Genomic DNA, 20,368 nt, shown 5'->3' with positions numbered 1-20,368 from the left:
ACCTTAGAGAGAGGAAGAGAGAGAGAGAGAGAGAGGGAGGGAGGGAGGAGAGAGAGAAAGAGAGAGAGAGAAACATTGATTGGTTGCCATCCACACGCCTCCTGGGTGTGTGCCCTGACCTGGAATTGAACCCGCCACCTTTTGGTGTATGGGATGACCCTTCTATGAACGAGCCACACGGGTCAGGGTAAATTTTTAAAAATTGTTTACTGAGCACTCCATATATTTTAGGACCTTTTAAATATTTTCTTTTTAAATCTTCACAAGCCTGTGCAGTAGGCATTCTTAGTATCCCCATTTTATAGATGAGGAAAATAAGGCACAGAAAGATTAGCTTAGTCAAGAATATAGATCTGGTAAATAATGACACAATTACAATTTCCCATTAGTTGTTTGTCAATGAGAATAGGAAGATTTTGGGTGACATGATCATTTCTTATTTATTTTAGTACCTTTAGCATCCTGCCCAGGGCTTGACACAAAGAGTATGCAGTAAGTGTTAGCAATAGTTGCATTAATTACTGAAATGGGAATAGAGTGTAACTTGAAGTGACTTAAGAGACTGAAGAAAGTTTAGTTATTTGGATGAGATTGGAAGTCATGGGTATGTCCTAGACTTGCCCATGGGACAGGAAGAACTAGGCCCCACTAATGTGATCAGAGTTGGGGCTCATAGTGTATCCCTTAGATCCCACATGTTTCCCATGCAGGTGACCCTCACCTGGGAGATACTTTTGTAGACTTACCTTAAATGCCACCTTCTTAGAGAGACTTTTCCTGAGCACTGGGCCTCAGGCAAGTCCCCACTTTTAGCCTCAGGTCCCTTACTAGCCTCTTTTATAGCTCTTACCACAACTTACAATTTTTGTTTGTTTTTAATCCTCAGCTGAAGAGTGAGGCTATTTTTTTCAATTGATTTTTTTAGAGCGTGGAAGGGAGGGAGGAGGGAGAGAGAGGAGAAACATCCATGTGAGAGAGACACATGGATTGGTCGCCTCCCACATGTGCCCTGACTCAGGGTTGGGGAGCGGGGAGGAGTCCACAAGTCAGGTATGTGCCCTTGACTGGGAATTGACCTGAGATCCTCCAGTGCACAGGCCAATGCTCTACCACTGAGCCAAGCTGGCCAGGGCTGCAATTTTTCATTTACTTAAAAACCCTTCTCTATGAGGCAAGAACCATATCTGTTTTATTTACTGTTTCATCCCCAGCCAGAAGAGTGAATCACACATGCTATGTGCTCAAGAATATTTGTTCAGTAAATAAGTGAACAAATGAATGAGGCCCAGGCCTCATGTTACCCCCTTGTCCTAGACCAGTGATGGCGAACCTATGACACACGTGTCAGAGGTGACACGCGAACTCATTTTTTTGGTTGATTTTTCTTTGTTAAATGGCATTTAAATATATAAAATAATTATCAAAAATATAAGTCTTTGTTTTACTATGGTTACAAATATCAAAAAATTTCTATATGTGACACGGCACCAGAGTTAAGTTAGGGTTTTTCAAAATGCTGACACGCCGAGCTTAAAAGGTTCGCCATCACTGTCCTATACCCTAGAACCTGCTAAGAGTGGCTTGGATTTAGCAGAGTTGTGCATCTGTACTTCTTAGTAGGTGGAGCTGGGGGAAGGAAAATGGCAGGGAGGCATCTGATCCAAATACTAGCACAAAGATTCAGATGTCGATTCTCAAGTGGGTACTTTTCATGGTGCTCCTTGTCCAATGCAAGGATATGCTGTAACTACACTGATGGGTTGTGTATGTGTATGGGGGGCGAGGGAGAGTCTAACCTAGACATTATTGTCAATTATAGTGTGCTTCCATGGGAAAATGCATTCTGAGTTTAAAACCACAGACTTTAAACAGCACCTTAAACCATCTAATTTATAAGTTAGGGCAGTGGTTCTCAACCTTCTGGCCCTTTAAATACAGTTCCTCATGTGACCCAACCATAAAATTATTTTTGGTGCTACTTCATAACTGTAATGTTGCTACTGTTATGAATCGTAATGTAAATATCTGATATGCAGGATGGTCTTAGGCGACCCTTGTGAAAGGGTCGTTCGACTGCCAAAGGGGTCGGGACCCACAGGTTGAGAACCGCTGAGTTAGGGCATGTCTATATATAATATTAATCTCTCATTAGGAACTCAAAATTGTTCATATGTAGACTGTTGGCACTTGGGAATACAAAATAAAAAGAGTGCACAATCTAGGGGAGAGGAAAGATTAGATTGCCATTTGTCTCCTGAAAAATGGAAAAGAAATTATTTCTCACCCACAACTTTATGTAATTCCATTATAAGGAGACCAAGGCAAGGAAATAATGATAATTTAGAGTTATTCTTAATGTGTTATGTTTTACTTTTATAGAAACCAAGTTATACATAATGCAATGAAGAAGCAATGTGTCATTAAAACAAATTTGACATTTTTTTATTTAAAAAATTTAAAATAGTTCCCCTCTTTTTTTCTCCTTTCTGATACCCTTTTAGCAGTGGTTCTCAACCTTGGCTGCACATTAGAATAAGCTGGGAATCTTTTTAAAATCCTGACTTCTGGGCCTTGAACCACTGCCTTATAGATTTGGTCAATTGTTCTGTATCTTCTACTGCTTGTAATCTGACACAATACTCGCTGCATTTGACCTTATGTTACAGTTGGCAGTTTACACATCTGTCTTCCTTCTTAGACTGTGCATCCCTGTGCTTTAGAACAATGGCTCACTGATCTCTAGGGTCCTCCATCTCATGTGTCCTCCTTATGCTTGACCCATGGCAGACATTCACGCAGCATTAATTAAAACATGTGGACTATGTACGCTTTCCCCCCAGGACAAATTGAACACTTTGTGATCTTGTTATTATTGTGAAAGAAGGAAAGTGGGTACTGTGTGCATTCTGGCTGTTATCAAAGGTAGCAGTTGTCACCAAAATAGATGATGCTCCCAGGTCTTTCTTTGAGAAGCTACTGATAATTTCATATTTAATTGTGATAAAAAATAACAGAGTTTTATGAAATGGGTAATTTATTTTCATTTTTTTAGAATGGGGTAGGAATTTAAATCGAAGGGCTCATTTTTAGTGATAAGAGTAGAAACTGGTCTTTACACCATCTTCATTGTTCAAGAAAATGTTAGAAGGTGGGGAAATGGTGTAGTTTGTAGATATTTTTCATGTGTTTTTTTAGTTTTAATTTGCTTTAAGTGTAGAGATTATTTTCTAATTGTTCTTAAATGTGGTTGGGGGATCCATTTTGTGTTCTGAAGGCGTCTGTTTATTGACTAACTGGACACTTTCCCAGAGTTAGTATTCCTTTCCTCTCGTTGTGTCAGTTAACTCCTGCCACAATAACAAACTACCCCAAACCCTGTGGCCTAAAATAATGATCATTCACTTACCTCAGGAGTCCACAAGTCAGAGACTGTGTGTTAGGGCAGTTCTGCTGGTCTCAGCTGGTTTCCCTTGCCTGCCAGGGGGTTAGCTGACTGGTCACAGAGGCCCCTGGGCTACTAGGCTCTCATGCCACAGCCTAGGTATATTCTTGTGTCAACCTCAGGAGCACTTTTTCATGGTTATGCCTATGTCACATCTGCTAAATCCCCTTAGCCGAAGCAAGTCACATGGCTAAAACCCTGAGAAATGCAGTCACCGGGCAAAGTGAAATAGATGGAATATCTTTCCATTTATTTAAGGCTGCTTTAAATTTGTAGTTTCCAGTGTGCAAGTTTTGTATTTCTTTGTTAAGTTTACTCCTAAGTATTTTATTATTTAATGCTATTATAAATTGATTTTCTTAAACTTTCAGAGTGTTTATAACTGCTTTATAGAAATAGAACATATTTTCGTATATTGACCTGGTATCTTGCAACACTGCTGATCTTACAAAGCTTTTGACCTTTTTTTTAGCCTCTTCTGCAAACAAATTTTTGGCTTTGTGGATTCATTTATTGTACATTTTAATTTATTTAATTAATTTTCTGTCTTGTACTATTTCTTCTCTTCAGCTCTTTTCAGGAGTAAAATATAGCTATTTTTCTAATTCTTGAAATGAATACTTAGATAATTGATTTTTAGGATTTTCCCTTTCTTACATTTAAACCTATGAATATCTACTAAAGCATGATTTAGCTGCATCTTAAAAATTTTAAAATATAGTATTGTAATTGTTATTTAGTTCAAATATCTTCTATTACGTTTTAACACTTACTCGTAGTATATGTCTTAATTTCTGAAGCTATGCTTTCCAAAGATCTTTCATTATCTTCTCTTGTTGATTTCTAGCTTAATTGCACTGTGATACTGGACCTATTTTATACCATATTATTCTTTTGAGATCTGTTATTTTTGTGTCCCAGTTTATAACCTATTCTTTTAAAAAATGTTTTATGCACAGTTGTAAGGAATATGTATTTTATAGTTGCTGAGTGCAGTGTTCTATATATGTAGTATGTCAGATTTGTTAATTGTATTGTTCTAACCTTCTATCCTTAATATTATTTTCTTCTGCTTAATCTGTCAGTTAATGAGAGAAATTGTTCAAGTCACAAAAAGGGATTATGGATTTGTCTATTTCTCCTTAGAGTTATATTACTTTTAGCTTTATATATTTTGAGAATCTGTTATCAGATGTGTACACATTTGAAATTGTTATTTTCTTAGTGAATTAAATATTTTATCATTGTGGAAGTTGCCTCTTTAATCTATAATAATACTTTTTACCTTTTGTCTAGTTTGATATTAATATAGTTAAACAACTTTCTTCTGGCTAGTGTTCATGTAGCATATTTATTTTGCATCCTTTAATTTTAAACCTTTTAATTCTGTTTCAGTTATGTACTAATGCATAGTAAACCACTCCCAAACTTAGAGGCTTAAAAGGTCGTGTTATCATCTCTCATGATCCTGTGGGTTTCTTTGGCTCAGCTCAGTAGCTCTCATTTTGGAAGGGGAATTAATTCCTCATACAGTTGGAATCATGTGGTAGCTGATGCTGGAATCATGTGTGAGCTTGATTTGGCTGCTTGTTCAAAATATCTTTTTTCTTCACCTTTCTGGCATCTCAGCTCAAATGGCTGAAGTAGCTGAGGGATGATCAGTCATGTCTCTTTCTCCATAGGACTTCTCTACATGGGTATCTTGGGGTTCTTCACAGCATGTCAAGTCAGAGTATATTCCCCAGGTGCATATTCCAAAAGAGTAACACAGAAACTACAGGCTTCTTGTAATGTGGCAGTGGAAGTCATGTAGTTAGTACCCTTTTGCCATATTCAATTAGTCCAAAGTGAGTTTGAGGGCTGGCTCAGATTCAAGGAGGAAGGGACTACACCGGAGTGTAAATACTGGAAGGTATGATTCACTAGAGAAGGCTATTTTTGAAAACCTAGAGATCACAATTTGCTCTCTGGCCTGCAATTGTTTTTGTCCCCCTCTAACAGGGTCCGCAAAGTCTCATTTCTTTGTGGCATTAGGTTCTATCTTAAAGTCTAGGATCTCATCATCTGAATTATGTCTGTATACAGATGAGGCTTGTAGGGTACTTTACTTGGTTATAATGTTTTAAAATCGATATTTCTGAGAGCATGGTAATTTTAGTGTATTTGTTCTTCTAATATGGTGACTGTTTTCCCCCAGAACACATTTCCAAGAAATTAAGGTGCATAGTACAAGACTTGTTTTGATCTACACTTGAAAGTCACAAAGCATCACTTATATTTTCTTGGTCCAAAGCCAGCCATAAATTTATCCCGAATTCAAGGGAAGGGGACTACAAAAGGCCATATACTGGGAGGTGGGAATCACTGGGGGGGGGGGATATTTTTGGTGGCTAGTTACCACATAACCTTATATTTTACATGTGTTAGTTGTAAGTAACATATAGTTGTTAATTTTAAATCCATCCTAAAAAAACTGTTCTTTAAAAAATTAAAACATATAAGCCATTCACATTTAATCTAATTATGGTTATATATTGTGTTTTATCATTCAACTAGAGGCCTGGTGCACAAAAATTTGTGCACTCGGTGGGGTCCCTCAGCCCGGCCTATGCCCTCTTGCAGTCTGGGACCCCTTGGGGGATGACCACCTGCTGGCTTAGGCCCGCTCCCTGGGGGATCGGGCCCAAGCTGGCAGTCAGACATCCCTCTGGCAGCCTGGCAGCCCTCAGGGGATGTCCACTTGCCAGCGGGGAGCAGGCCTAAGCTGCAGTCGTACATCCTTAGTGCTGCTGAGGAGGCGGGAGAGGCTCCCACCACCACTGCTGTACTGGTAGCCGTCAGCCTGGCTTGTGGCTGAGCAGCGCTCCCCCTGTGGGAGCGCACTGACCACCAGGGGACAGCTCCTGCATTGAGCGTCTGCCCCCTGGTGGCCAGTGTGTGTCATAGTGACCAGTCATTCCTAGTCGTTCTGCTGTTAGGGTCAGTTTGCATATTACCCTTTTATTATATAGGATAGAGACCTGGTGCATGGGTGGGGGCTGGTTGGTTTGCCCTGAAGGGTGTCCCAGGTCAGGGTGGGGGTCCCGCTGGGGTGCCTGGCCAGCCTGGGTGAGGGGCTGATGGCTGTTTGCAGCTGGTCACACCCCCTTCAGGGTGGGGGTCCCCACTGGGGTGCCTGGCCAGCCTGGGTGAGGGGCTGATGGCTGTTTGCAGGCAGGTCAAGCCCCCCAGTGGGGACCCTCACCCCATGGAGGTTTGGCCAGCCTGAGTGAGAGGCTGATGGCTGTTTGCAGGCTGGTCAAGCCCCCCCCCCCCCATGGGAACCCTCACCCCATGGAGGTTTGGCCAGTCTGGGTGAGGGGCTGAGGGCTGTTTTCAGGCTGGCCACATCCCCTTTAGGGTGGGGGGTCCACTGGGGTGCCTGGCCAGTCTGGGTGAGGGGCTGAGGGCCGTTTTCAGGCTGGCCAAGCCCCTTGGCGATGGAAGCTCCCAGCCTCTCCTTTTTTTCTTTTCTTTTTTTAATTCTGGGATAACTTTGTAGCCTTGACAGGACCTCAGAGCTGGCCAGGGTGGGCGGGAGGGAAGCCTCCTGCTTGCTCCAGCTCTGAGGCCACAGCCAGCTGAAAGCAGTATCTGGGGTTTATTTACCTTCTATAATTGAAACTTTGTTGCTTTGAGTGGAGCTCAGAGCCACTGCGGCAAGCGGGAAGCTTGGCTTCCTCCATCATTGAGGCAACCAAGCCTCCTGCTCGCTCTAGCTCCGTGGCTGCCGGCCACCATCTTGGTTGGGTTAATTTGCATACGCTCTGATGGCTGGTGGGCGTGGCTTAAGGCGTAGCGAAGGTATGGTCAATTTGCATGTTTGTCTTTTATTAGTGTAGATGTTATTACTTTTCTATTTATTTCACTTATCCTATATTCCTTTATCTTTTCTTTCTTGACTTCTTTTGTATTGAATACTTATTATTTTTCTGCCTTCTCGCATCTATTAGCTTGGTTATATTTTTTTATTTCTGAGTGCTTATTAATGAGTTTATTGCATCTGAATTCTAGAAGGATAATTTTCCTGGCTATATAATTACTGGTTGCTGTTTATTCCTTTCAACACTTTGAAGATGGAACTCTATCATCTTCTGGCTTCTATTATCTCTCTTGGGAAGTCATACAAAAGTCAAATAATTACTCCTTTGAAGATAGACTTATTTCTTTGGCTGCTTTTAAGATTTTAAAAAAAATTGAATATTGGAGTGATACTGGTTAACACAATTATACAGGTTTCAGGTGCACAATTCTACTACACTTCATCTGTACTCTGTATTGTGTGTTCACCACCCCAAGTCAAGTCTCTGTCCATCACCATTTATCCCCCATATATCTTACTTTAAGATTTTTCTTTTTTAAAATTTTCATTAATTTTATTGCCATGTTCTTAAGTGTGGTTTTCTTTATATTTATTCTGATTGGTATTTAGAAGACTTTTAAATTTGTGGCTTTATATCTTTAATTCATTTTGGAAAATTACCATCAGTGTTTCTTCAACTATTTCTTCTGCCTCATTGTCTTTATCATAAAGACATGATCTTGATTATGTCTTGGACATAGTCTTCTTATAGGACTCTGAGTATAACGATGTATACCACATTGTAGTGGATATTTTTCTTTATTAGTATCTAGAGAAATTTTCTTACTATTTTAATGGCTATATAGTATTTAGTAGCATAAGTATTGATATAATTTATTGATATAGCTCTCTATTGATGAAAATTTATAAACAATGTTATACCTCTGTATTTGAACATATTTCTCCTTTGCGTGTCTCTCTTTTTTTAACTTCCTGATAACTCATGCCCATTTTTTATGACTAATCTTAAATACAAAGTTCTAATAAAGTCTCTCACAAACTTTTACTTTTTCCCTTATTGATTTTACATACCCCTATTTTTGCAGTTATTGCAAATGGTTATGATCTTTTGTTTGAAAAACTATATTTTTCTTCACAATATGAGCATCTTATGATCAAAGGTCATGCTTGAGTCATTTTTGTCTGCCAATTGCCTAGTGAGATTTTTGGAACCGTAAACATTCAATAAAAGCTGAATATAAATGAGTTTTTCCCTCAGAGATCTTCTTCTTTCCTTCCAATCCTCCTTGCTCTGTTCATTAATTACTTTAGGAGTTCTAATACTGATTTCTGAAAAGACTCACATGACTCAAATCATATATAGTCATGGAACAGTTTTATTACAGGCAAAGGATACAATACAACAACATCAAGAAAAAGAATATGCATTTAAATTGTCTGAAGATTTCACATCCATGTTTCTTTGTATACCCATTGCTGGGTGGAATAAGACATGCTTTGTCTCCAGGTCTTAAACCACCAATATTGTATATACTACGAAGCCAAAAGACTGTTCTTGGTTCGATCACTTGTAGTTAGCTGGTTATATAGTCACATTATGTGGTCAGACTTAATTGTCAAATCTGCCTGGCTCCACTAAAACCAGGTCAAAACCATAAATCCAATTATAATTAGTAAACAGTGCTCATAGGCTGGTGCAATCTGCCACCAAACAACTTACAGACCCATGATTAAAGAGCACCATTTATCTTTAGTTAATAGATTGCATAGTGTGGGCCAAAGGTTACTGTTATGCACTAGGAGGCGCTGGAAATAAGAATTCCAGAACAGCTGAGTTTATTGTTAAGTAACTGATGAGAACAATGTCAGGACACTTCTCGGATTGTCAGAATGCCAAAGATTCTTTACTAAACATGTAAAACTTGCTCTTTAAATCGGCTAAACATAAGCTTCTCTGCAAATAAACCCTGCAAAACTTTAAAATTTTTTAAAGGAAGTTAAAATTTAATTGACAGAACTTCAGTTATTTATTAATGACCTTGACCTCCTTGTAACTCTTACTATCCCTCCTTGTAACTCTTACTATCCCTCAGATCTCATTTTAGGCTCTATTTAATTATAGAAACTCAGGAGAGCAGAGGATACAAATATTGAAAGCAGGTCTATCTCATTTCCACTGAAAATAACAAAAAAAAATGTACTGAAAATAACAAAAAAAATGTACTCTATATAAGTAAAATTTCCTGCTCCTCCATAATTTTACTTCTGTTAAGGTTTTGCTTCAGATCTTTAAAGATATTTCTATACTCATTTTTATTAAAAATTAAAAAGATATTTCTATACACACCAACACATTCATACAAACATTTTCCCTGTAACAATGAAATATTATACAGCTTTTGTGAATTTTTATAGTAAGCAATAAATATTACAGACATTTCTAATTTTTCAATAGCTTTTATTACTTTAAATAAAATGCACACATTGAGTTTTTTGGGGGTATGCAGTTCTATGAGTTTTAACACAGATTTGTGTAACCAACAGCATATTTAGAAAACATTTACATCACTACAAAAATTCCCTTCTGCTGCCCCTTTGTAGGTAAGTCCTCTTGCCACCCATAACCTTGGCAGCTGTGCCTAAAATTAAGCCTTTTTTAGACTATCATATAAATGGAATCATGCAGTATGTGATATTGAGCCTGGATTCTTTTACTCCACATCATTGCATCTATTCAGAAAATCTTCAGGATTCTACTAAACAGCATCTAAAACTAATACCTGAATTTAGCAAAATTACAGGATACATGTTCAACATAAAAAAAAATCATATATTTATATCCTAGCAGTGAGCAATTGGAAAATGAAATGAAAAATATAATTTACAGTAGTTCCATAAGAAAATGAAATACTTAGATATAAATCTAGCATACTTACCAGCACTTTAAAATTGTGTTGTTTGTTTCTTATTGTTAATTATATTTTCCCTTGCAAATTATTCTTTTTTAAAAAATTGTTGACAGTATTACAGATGTCCCCTAATTTCCTTCCCCTGCTTTAGCCCCCCTCATTCTAGTCCCTGTCCCACACCTTCCAGGCCTTCACCACACTATTGTCTATGTCCATTGGTTATGCATATATGTATATAAGTTCTTTTCTCAATCCTTCATATGTCAAGTAATTTAGGTTACATCATTGACATTTTGCCTGTTATGAGAATTTCTATCTTGTTTGAATCCTATGGAAAATGTTGCCTTTTTTTTTTGCGCTTGTTTTGGTAGACATATTAGTCATATACTGCTATATAACAAATTACCTCAAACTCAGTAGTTTGTTTGGTAACTCCTCAACCGAGGATATTTTTCCATTGACTTTTTTAGAGAGTGGAAGAGAGGGGGAGAGACAGAGAAAGAGAATTGTCGATGTGAGACACATTGATTGGATGCCTCCCACATGCGCCCTGACTGGGATAGAACCTGGGGCACTTCAGTCTGAGGGTCGATGCTCTACCCACTGAGAAAACTGGCTAGGGCCAAACCCAGTAGTTTAAAACAGCAAACTCACAATTTCTGGGTGTTAGAAATCTGGGAGTGATTTAGTTGCATGGTTCTGGTTTAGGACCTCTCATGGTGCTGCAATCAAAGTGTTAGCCTGGGCTACAGTCATTGGAGGCTTGATTGGGTCTTGATGATCCACTTCCAACTCACATGGATGTTGACAGGAGACTTCAGTTCCTTGCTACTTCTTGGGGTTGCTCATGACATAGCTTCCCTCAGGTAGAATGATCCAAGAAAGAGTGAACCCAAGACTGAAACCACAGTCCTTAAAACCTCAAAAGAGGCAAATAATCACGTCTGCCATATTTATTGTCACAGAGACCAACCTTGGTACAGTGAGAGGGAGAACAACACAGTGAATACTATGATGTGGGGTCATTAGGGGCCATCTTGGAAGCTGGCTACCTATCATAGTAGGCATTCAGTACAGTTATGTTTATGCTTTCCGTGGACTGTGTTTCCAATTTAGTTCAATATTCAAAGCCTTTGCACTACTATTTTAACCCATCCCATGGTGTATCACTCAGTGGGCAATCTGGGTCCTGGGGGGTGGTCTACCCCATAGTTCAGTTCTTAAGCTTTGGTATACAGTTTAGGGTCATTTCATATTTCAAGGATGAGCCTAGGATTTCACCAGTGCTACTTGGGATTTTGTTTTTTTTAGCTTCCTCTACTCAATCTCCCGACACTCTTTGAGGTTGAGTAGAGGAAGCTCAAAAAAACATCCCCTCTGAGTGCCTCTTTCTGGTCCTTTGGCTAGAAAGCAGAGCTTTTGATCACTCCACTCAGGCACCGTGGGTCCTGAAGCCGAGTCTGCCTCCATGTCCCAAGAGAGGAAAGATACATACAGGAAAAAACAATGGGCTTTCCCCCTAAATTCTTAAGATCATAGAATCTATTGCCAGAGAGGAGGAATTCTTCTCAGAGTTTTAGGTTCCTGCTTGGGTACTGCTGCTGCCACTGTCCAGCTACCACTCAGTTGCTTTGGGACTGTGGCTTGACTTGAGGTCTTCAATGGGAAAAAAGAAAGGAAAAAGGAAACAAAGAAAGAGAAAAAAGGAAAGAAGGGAGTGAGGGAGGAAGGAAGGAAACCAGAGGATCTTTTCCATTCTGTCCTAGTGCCCCACCTCTCTCCTCAGACCAGAAAGAAAGCTTCTCTTGGGGCTGTTGCTCTCTGTGCTGGGTCCAAGCTCTGGATTTGGGTCACTTTTCAGTTCAGGGTGGGAGATTAGGGAGGAAAACAACAAACCAACCTAGGAAATTCACCACCAAATCATTCATAATTGAGTTCTCTTTCCTCAATCTGCCTGCTACCATCCACTTTTCAGTCTTCATATAACTTCTCCCTGCATTTTTGTCTAGGTTTTTACTTGAATCAGTTTAAGCTTATCATATAAAATACAAGACATACTGTAATTTTTTAGTATAAGTTTATCACAAATATTGTTTACAACATACTTATACTTTAAAAAACATATTGCTTATCTGAAAATCAAATACAAATGGATATTCTGTATTTTTATTTGCTAAATGATATAATCCTAATTTGGTGGGAGACAGGGTAGAGTGTACTTACCCCATCCTACCCAGAACAGGAACTTTGCCTCATTATTTTTAACAGCTGCCTACCATTCCCTTGCATGGGGGAATATAATGTGGTTAGCTACTCCATTATTGATGGATATTTAGGCAGTTTTCAGTTTTCTCCTTTTTCAAATAATGCCACAGTGACATTCATTTACATTTATCTTTGCACACTTTAAGTCTCAGTTTCTTTATGTATGCCAAATAGGGAAGTGCAACTGCCTATCTCAAAGGGTTGTTGTGAGAATCAAATGATATAATGAGTGTGAATATGCTTAGTAAGCTGCTAAAGACTAAAGCAAGTATTTCTCAGCACTTGCCTGTACTGAGTTGCAATGGGCTTATAAGCATACATGTTTAGCCTTCTCTCAAGTTAAAAAATTCTTTAAGTAGTTGGAATTTTTTCTTATACAGTTTTGTAATGATCTCTATCAAGTTCTATCATAGTACTTTATTTTTAAATGACTCTAAATGAATAACAGTTGAATAAGAAAATGAAATTTGCCTATATCTTCTAATATTTTCTCCCTCCTCTGTTAGATATAACTCATTATGTTTATCTTAGTTCCCTATCACCTATTTCTTAAAAGGAATTTCCTAAACTTATTGATCTTCAAGTTTTTATAAGAATTTTTGCCAAGTTTCCCAGTAATTCAGATGGTAAGCCAGTCCCAGGAACCTAAGATCTAATACAATGTCCCAGTAATGCAGGTATTGGTATTTCTCCTGCTGCATCACAGACTGAGGGTCATCTGACCTTGCCTCAATACAGGTAGGGAACTCATTCCTCCAGGATTCTCCTGGTTGCAGGTAACAGAAAACTCAAATTAGCTCTAGCCATAGGTGGGTATACATGGCTAAGAAATCCAGGGTAAGTGCTAGCTTGATCTAATGGCTCAGATGATGTCACCAAGGTGATCACACTGCTCTGCCCTCTTAGGTAAAGCTTCATGCCCAGGGCTCCCTGCCACTCTGGATTTCCCTTCCAGATTGCAAAATGGCTACAGCAGTTATAGGTCTTGCATCTTTAAATTACACTAGTACATCTCAGGAAAAGAATGTCTGTAGTTCCTGAAGAAGAGAATTTTCTTCTTCCCAGAAGTTCTAGCAAACATCTCATTGACTCTGATCCCTAATCAGATCATGGTGGCCAGGGGGAATGGAATATGCTGATTGGCTTAAGTCACACCAGCCCCTGGTGTGGAAGGGTGTAATTCTTTCAAACTCTGGGTGAAAATGAGAAAATAGCTTTTCAGAGGAAATTCAGAACACTTTCAAGAATGTGGAAGGATATTGAGGAGGCAAACTATGTCAATTTTTCTCTAGAGGAACCTCTATGTTTCAGTTTCATTTCATATATCTACTAAAAGCACCTTATTATTTTTTCTCATCTCAGTTATTTTATTTCTTGCATCAATTCCTAATGTGCTTGATAGAACTCAGCTCAGTGGTAGTTGTGTTTAATAAAAACGTTTTTCTAAGAGTCAGGTAATTTCCTTTCAGACACATCTGAATTATAATTAATCATTTTAAAAAAGAGGCAAGTCTCTTTAACCATCTTCACTGAAAATTTCTTACCATTACACAACTTTGCATTTAGTACAAAATGAAAATACCAACTTTCTTATCCAAAGGTAGTCTTAACATATGGTTGCAGGTGGGTTCTCACTTTTGAATAAAATTTAATTATAATGATTTAACTGGGTAACAATTATCCTAAACTGAATAGGAAGAGGATAAAAATGCAGACTCAATTGGGCAACTAAAAGCAGCCGCCATTGATGGGAACAGAAAAAATAAAATAATAGATTTAAGAAAGGCCAACAAATGGTAAGAAGTGAATATGTTCTCTCACTCCTTGGCTCTCTTACCCAATATCTTTAAAAAAGAACTGAAAACAAAGAAAGAAACAATCGTCAGCAGCAGCAGAGATTTGCAGAGTAGGGTAAGCATAATGGATTCCACTTTCTAGATAATTCCCCTGCCTAAGGCAAAGGGACAGAAAAATTGATGCAAGTTAAAGGCATGGGGGGGTTTAAAGCTAAACTCTGATTTCCCCCCTTTACCCCATTTTTGTTCTTCATTAGATCATAAGGCATCAGTCCCACTCCCTCTGTTTAGAAACAGAAAATGTCTTTTGATCTGGCAAAGAGCAGACCAGTATGGATAAGTCAGCCCTTCTAAGAGTGCATTCACCAAACCATACTGTACCATGGTCCTGGTTTTCAATGGAATGTAGGCTAAATAGCTTCTAGGTTATTATTCTCTGGCTATTGAACAACCATGAAGTCTTTGCCAGTCCCCTCCCCTTCAAATTAATCTCCTTACATAATATCCAGTTATTTAAGCATCTGGTCCCTTTGCTTCTCTCTCTTGTCTATTCCATCTTCTCAGAGCCTCACTCCCATCTGCCATCAGGTTCTCTCAGTGCCCACCACTCATGTGTGGTCTCATGCCCCCCATCTTCTCATTCTTAACTTCATCTCACCCCTCTTCTATTCCTCTAGAATTTTCTCTTGTCTCTTACTGCCCCTTTCCTTGCAATCACAATCATGTGTGAACACTGGCAATGGAAACAAACACTCTGAAAAACATTAATTATTCTGATAGAAACAGCTGGTTCCTCAGAGTTGGGAATGAAAGTGGGAGCTGTGAATGGTACTTGTTGTGAAAGAAGCCAGCAGAAAGGAAGAATTAAAAAACAAAACCTTCTGTTTTCCCTAGTATTTTCCTGGATTGTTATCTCATTCCTTTCACCTCTCTGGTTCATCAAATATGTAGCTAAGAGATTTGTGAATAGGTGTGTGCTAAAACTGCTGGAGGTGGGAAACTTTCAATGATTATTGATATTAGTCTTGTGGTTTCCATCTTTAATGTGGGGGGTTTAAAGGATTTGTTGAAATGACAAGAAAATTAATCCAAACATGAAATTGGTGGGAGCCATTTATAGTATTTTGTTGTTTGTCAGATAATTAATTAAGTCTACTTGATCTGTAGTCTCTGGTCACCATTTCTATTCCTTCCTGCTCCCAGTCTCCATCAAAATTTTACAGACTGTATTAATCGGGGTCCCCGTAGAAAATAGATGGCACCTTCAAATTAGGAACACTAGAGGAGAGTTCAATAAAAGGACTATTTACAAAGGTGTGAGAAGGCATAGGGGAGCCACAATGGCCAAAGGCTCCCTTACCAGCCCCAGGTCTGAAGAGTCAAGAGGAGGGAACAATTGCTGGAACTTTCAGAGGGATAGTCATGAAGAAAGGACTTCAGTGATAGGCAGTATGACCTTTGGTTAAGGGACACAGCTTGTTCCTACTCTCCTTCTCTCTCCTGATCTTCTACACAGGACACAGCTCTGTAATCTGTGAACTCCAAGCGCTAACTGTGAAGCTGGGAGGTTTGCAGCCAAAGTCACCAGGGAAGCAGCATGGGAGAGGGTCCCAGCTGTGACTTATTTCCTCTCTTCATCTACAGTATCACAATGATTTGGCTCTCTCATCAGAGAGACTGGGTTCCAATTCTAGCTCCATCTTTTCAAGTGGTATGGCTTCCATACGATGAAAACTGTAACAGTAGCTTCCCCACAGGTTGTTATGACAATTAAATGAGATTATTCCCACTAGAACGAGGAACACAATACCTGGCACATTATGAGTCTTCAGTAAATGTTAGCTTGATAGGGAAAATGGGGTGCACTATGTAAGATTTTAAAAGGTAAAAAAAAAAATCTCTCTGTAATAAACGTTCCTCAACTTCCATTTGCCCCTGAGGCTCCCGGCAGCTACTTAGATATCCTTAAGTTTCCTCGTCACATGGTTGGAAAAATGACTGTAGATCACATTGCATTTCAAATAACCTAAGAACTGTGCAGCAAGCTCAGGATCTGAAATTAACTTTGCCTTTACATTGTTCATGCTAGTTGCTCTTCAAGTACAATTATAATCAGAAAGCGAGCACTAAAAATAGCACCACGTTTCATTTTTCTCAGTGTTATCTGCTGCCTCAGTGTTTCCCAGGCATGTTTATTTACTTGATTCACAACAGTGAACCTTTTCTCTTATTAGCCTGACAGCAATAGTTAGATTCCTCAGCAACAGTCATGCAGCTGGTAAAAATCGTTACTGCTGCCCCTGGAGAGGCTCAGTGGAAATGTGTCATGACGAGAACCGCCTGAACAATGTTGCTGTAGAGAAAAGGGAGGACTGGGCTAGACCTGCACTTTGACAATCTCAGAATTCTTTTTTCTCTGAGCAAAATGACAATTTAGCCTTCAGCTTTCCCGTCATTCCCTTTTCGCTCCTCATCTGTGCTTTGTGTGCAATGGTGAACTCAGTGCTGAGCAGAGAGGCAGGATGGACTCCCTGCTCCCAGACACCTTGCCCTTTGTCTGATGTCCGTCACTCATATTGTGGCAGTACATGAGGGAGCCACTTGAGAGTTCCCTGCATAATCTTTTCGATTATTAGATGCCAAGATGTTGACTGTCAGGGAGATCAAAATGCTGTAACTCTGGAAGCATTTATTCCTGGGATATTTACCCCTAACATGTCTCTAAATTATCTATCACAAACCTGGAGAGCTAGACTGAGATCATTTGGGATCTTAATGGGGTAACTAGGTGAGCAATCACTGTTCTTTCTGTAATTATTCAATCCTTTCCCTCCCCTCCTCGAACACCCCTCCCCCTCTAAAAATTATTCTTCCAACCCCGAGAAGCAGTAGCAGGGAACTCCAGGACACAGCTCGGTAATCTGTGCGTGTTTCTGTAAAGCTGGGAAGTTTTCAGTGAAGCAGCGTCTGAAACAAGTTAGGAGAGAGGCTGTGGCGGGGAAGGAAGTATAGGAGAGTGGGAAGGAAGGGATAAAAAGTGACAATTTCAAAACAGGAATGGAAGCGAAGGGAAATAAGCCAATGAAATTAAAGCAAGCATTTCTGTATTCCAATTCCTTCAGCGTGGGAAAGAATGCTGTTGCCCACCAGTGTGGCTCAGTGGCTGAACGTCAACCTATGAACCAGGAGGTCACAGTTCGATTCCTGGTCAGGGCATATGCCCAAGTTGCAGGCCTGATCTCCAGTGGGGGGTGTGCAGAAAGCAGCTGATCAATGATTCTCTCTCATCGATATTTCTCTCTCTCTCTCTCTCTCTCTCTCTCTCTCTCTCTCTCTCTCTCCTCTTTCCTCTCTGAAAACAATTAAAAAAAAGAACAATGCACTGGGAGGGGCCCTGCTGCAGGGGGAGAAGTTCTGGGGTGCCCGAGCCAACCACTAGCTGTGGGTATCCAGCAAGGCTTGGGCTGTTCTTACCACCTATGGACAATGGGGGCTACTTTCAGCTGCCCAATCCATCTGCTAGGGTTGGTGAGAGGCTGAAGTTATATGAAAACGCTTTAAAAGCGGAAATGGCTAATTCCAAACATGATATATTGTCAGTTCTTTTCCAGAGAAATGGATATCCAACATGCCTTTATTTTCTCCCCTTCCTCTGAAAGTATAGTGCTTACTTCCAATGTTACCCCAATAAAGTCAATAAAAAGAAAAAGAAATAAAAATTATTAAAAAAATACAGTGCTTACGTTAGGCATCCGAGGTTTTGCTCCGAATGTTCCATTTTCAAGTCATATGCCATTTAGTGCTTAGCTAAGAAGGACCCTGCTCTGCCATTAATTCCCAAAGATGAAGACAGTATCAAGTAATTGATCACAACTTGCCTCCAGCCAGGCTTTTCCACTGAAGACTGCTGTCCAGTTGACCATCTCTCTCTGGCCAACCCCATGCATGACATGTAGGGTGGTCATCCCTTTCTGCCATGTATTGGGTGGGGTGGGGGTCAGTATGGAAGGATTTGGCTAGGTTGCTGTAGAGCTCTGTGGTCACTTGAGGTCTTGATTGTAGCTATAATTAAAACCATTTTTTTTACAGGAACCTACGTAGACTTAGTCAGTCTGTGTTGCTGCCCAATGTTTGGGAGGTCCACCATTTTTGCCCTGGAGCTTTTTAAGGCTCTGGGGGTAAAGTTCCACATATATAGATCTTATTCATATTGAGGATCAGTGTGATTTTCATAATGCTCCTTAGTCTGACTACTCAGGCAAGATTTGGGGAACCCCTGTAACTCCCTGTGGGTTTCTGCTCTCTCTGGAATGCTTTGAGGGAGACATAGCACCCCCGACATGATCCCTTTTCACCAGTCATGGCAGGGGAATGTTTGCGCATCATAATGACTGAGTAGTTAGTGACAGACATCCCTTATTGTTTAATGTTGAAGCTCTCAGTCACTCATACAACATTAATTTATTGAGTGCCTATTATATGCATAGCCCCACAAAACCAACAAATATTTATTAAGTATTTATGAGGGCTACATGCTCTCAAGGGCTTTTCACTGTTGTGCCTGAGACATAGATATTTCTATGAAAATATGATACAGGATATCTCTCAATAAGTCTAGAGAAAAGCAATATAAGAGCTCAGAGGACAAGGAGATCCATACATACTAGCACGATCTAGGAAGAGTTCACAGATGAGAGGAGACTTAAATTGGGCTTTGAATGAATATGAGTAGGATCTGAAGGTGTGGAGGATCCAGCAGGAGTTAAGGGACAGAGGCAGACTGGATAGGTTGGAGGTACCTCAAGAGCAGAATAGTGACCCAGTGCAGTGGTTCAGAATATGGACTTTGGAGTCAGTCTGCTACTTAATATCTGTGTGAAATTGGGAAAGTAAGTGATTACCTCTTAGTGTCTTTTTTCTCTTTTATAAAATGAAGGTACTAGTTTTGCCTAGAAGTGATGCCATGAGGAGTAAATGAGATAAGCCCTTGGCACAGTGCCTGGCGCATAGTAAACCCTCAGTAAGTGGTAGTAATTATTAATAATCCCAATAGTAACAGTCGAGTTGTGGAATTTATCTTATTTCTGGGGAAAATGGGAAGCTGTTGAAGACATCTTCAGCGGGGATGTGACACAACCAAAGCAATCTTTTTGGAAGATGAATGACATAAAGAAGTTGTGGAGAGAGAAGAGGCTAGGTGTAGGAATTCTAACTAGGAAACAACTTTATTCATTTAGCTGTCAAGTAATGACCTTGATCATGACAGAGGCAAGGAAGAGATGGAAAGAAAAGACATTTATGTCAATTTTCATGATTGGATATAAGGGATAAAAGACTGGAAAGTTCTAACATCAGAGTGTAAGCTTCTTGAGGACAGGAGCTGTATTTTAATTCTCTTAGGCACATTGCCTGGTATATTGCAGCCATCATAACTGTTTTGAATGAATGAGTGAATAAAGGAGTGAATTAATGAGTGAGTTAATGAATAAATAAATGAATGAAAGAAAAAGACTCCTAGACTATAAGTATAGGTTATTGAAAGAATGGCCATTGCCATTGACTGAATTTCTCCTTTGTTGGAATATTTTGATATCTGTGTACTCTTTGTTCATGACACTTAAGCACAGACATTTTTACATATCTTACTTCCTTTCATGTTTTCCCAAAGCTCCCTTAGGCTCTCCTCCTGCTTTCTAATTTTTTTCTCCAATTGCTGTTCAGATTGGGTGTGGTTCTCTGCCCTATCTTCTAATTCACTAATTCTGTCCTCCGCTTCTTCTAGTCTACTGTTGAAACCTTCCATTGTGTTTTTTATTGTAGCTATATCATTTTTTATTTCCTTTTGGTTCTTACATAAGTTGTTGATTTTCTCATCCATCCGGTTTATAAACTGTATGATCCTTACTCTGAATTCTTTTTCTGACATATTACATGCCTCTGTTTCATTTAGCTCATTTTCTGGGCAATTCCGCCTTTTCTTTCCTGGGGTGTGTGTGTGTTTGTTTCTTTGTCTCCCCATTTTTGCTGTCTCTTTCTGGCCCTGGGCACTCTGCTTGGGGTTTGAGAGGTTGAAGACCCAATCAGGGCAATGGTC

This window comes from Myotis lucifugus, unplaced genomic scaffold (assembly GCF_000147115.1).
Source record: "Myotis lucifugus unplaced genomic scaffold, Myoluc2.0 scaffold_10, whole genome shotgun sequence".
Taxonomy (NCBI): Eukaryota; Metazoa; Chordata; class Mammalia; order Chiroptera; family Vespertilionidae; genus Myotis; species Myotis lucifugus.
The sequence above is the reverse complement of the archived record's forward strand: the minus strand, read 5'-3'. Positions refer to the sequence as shown.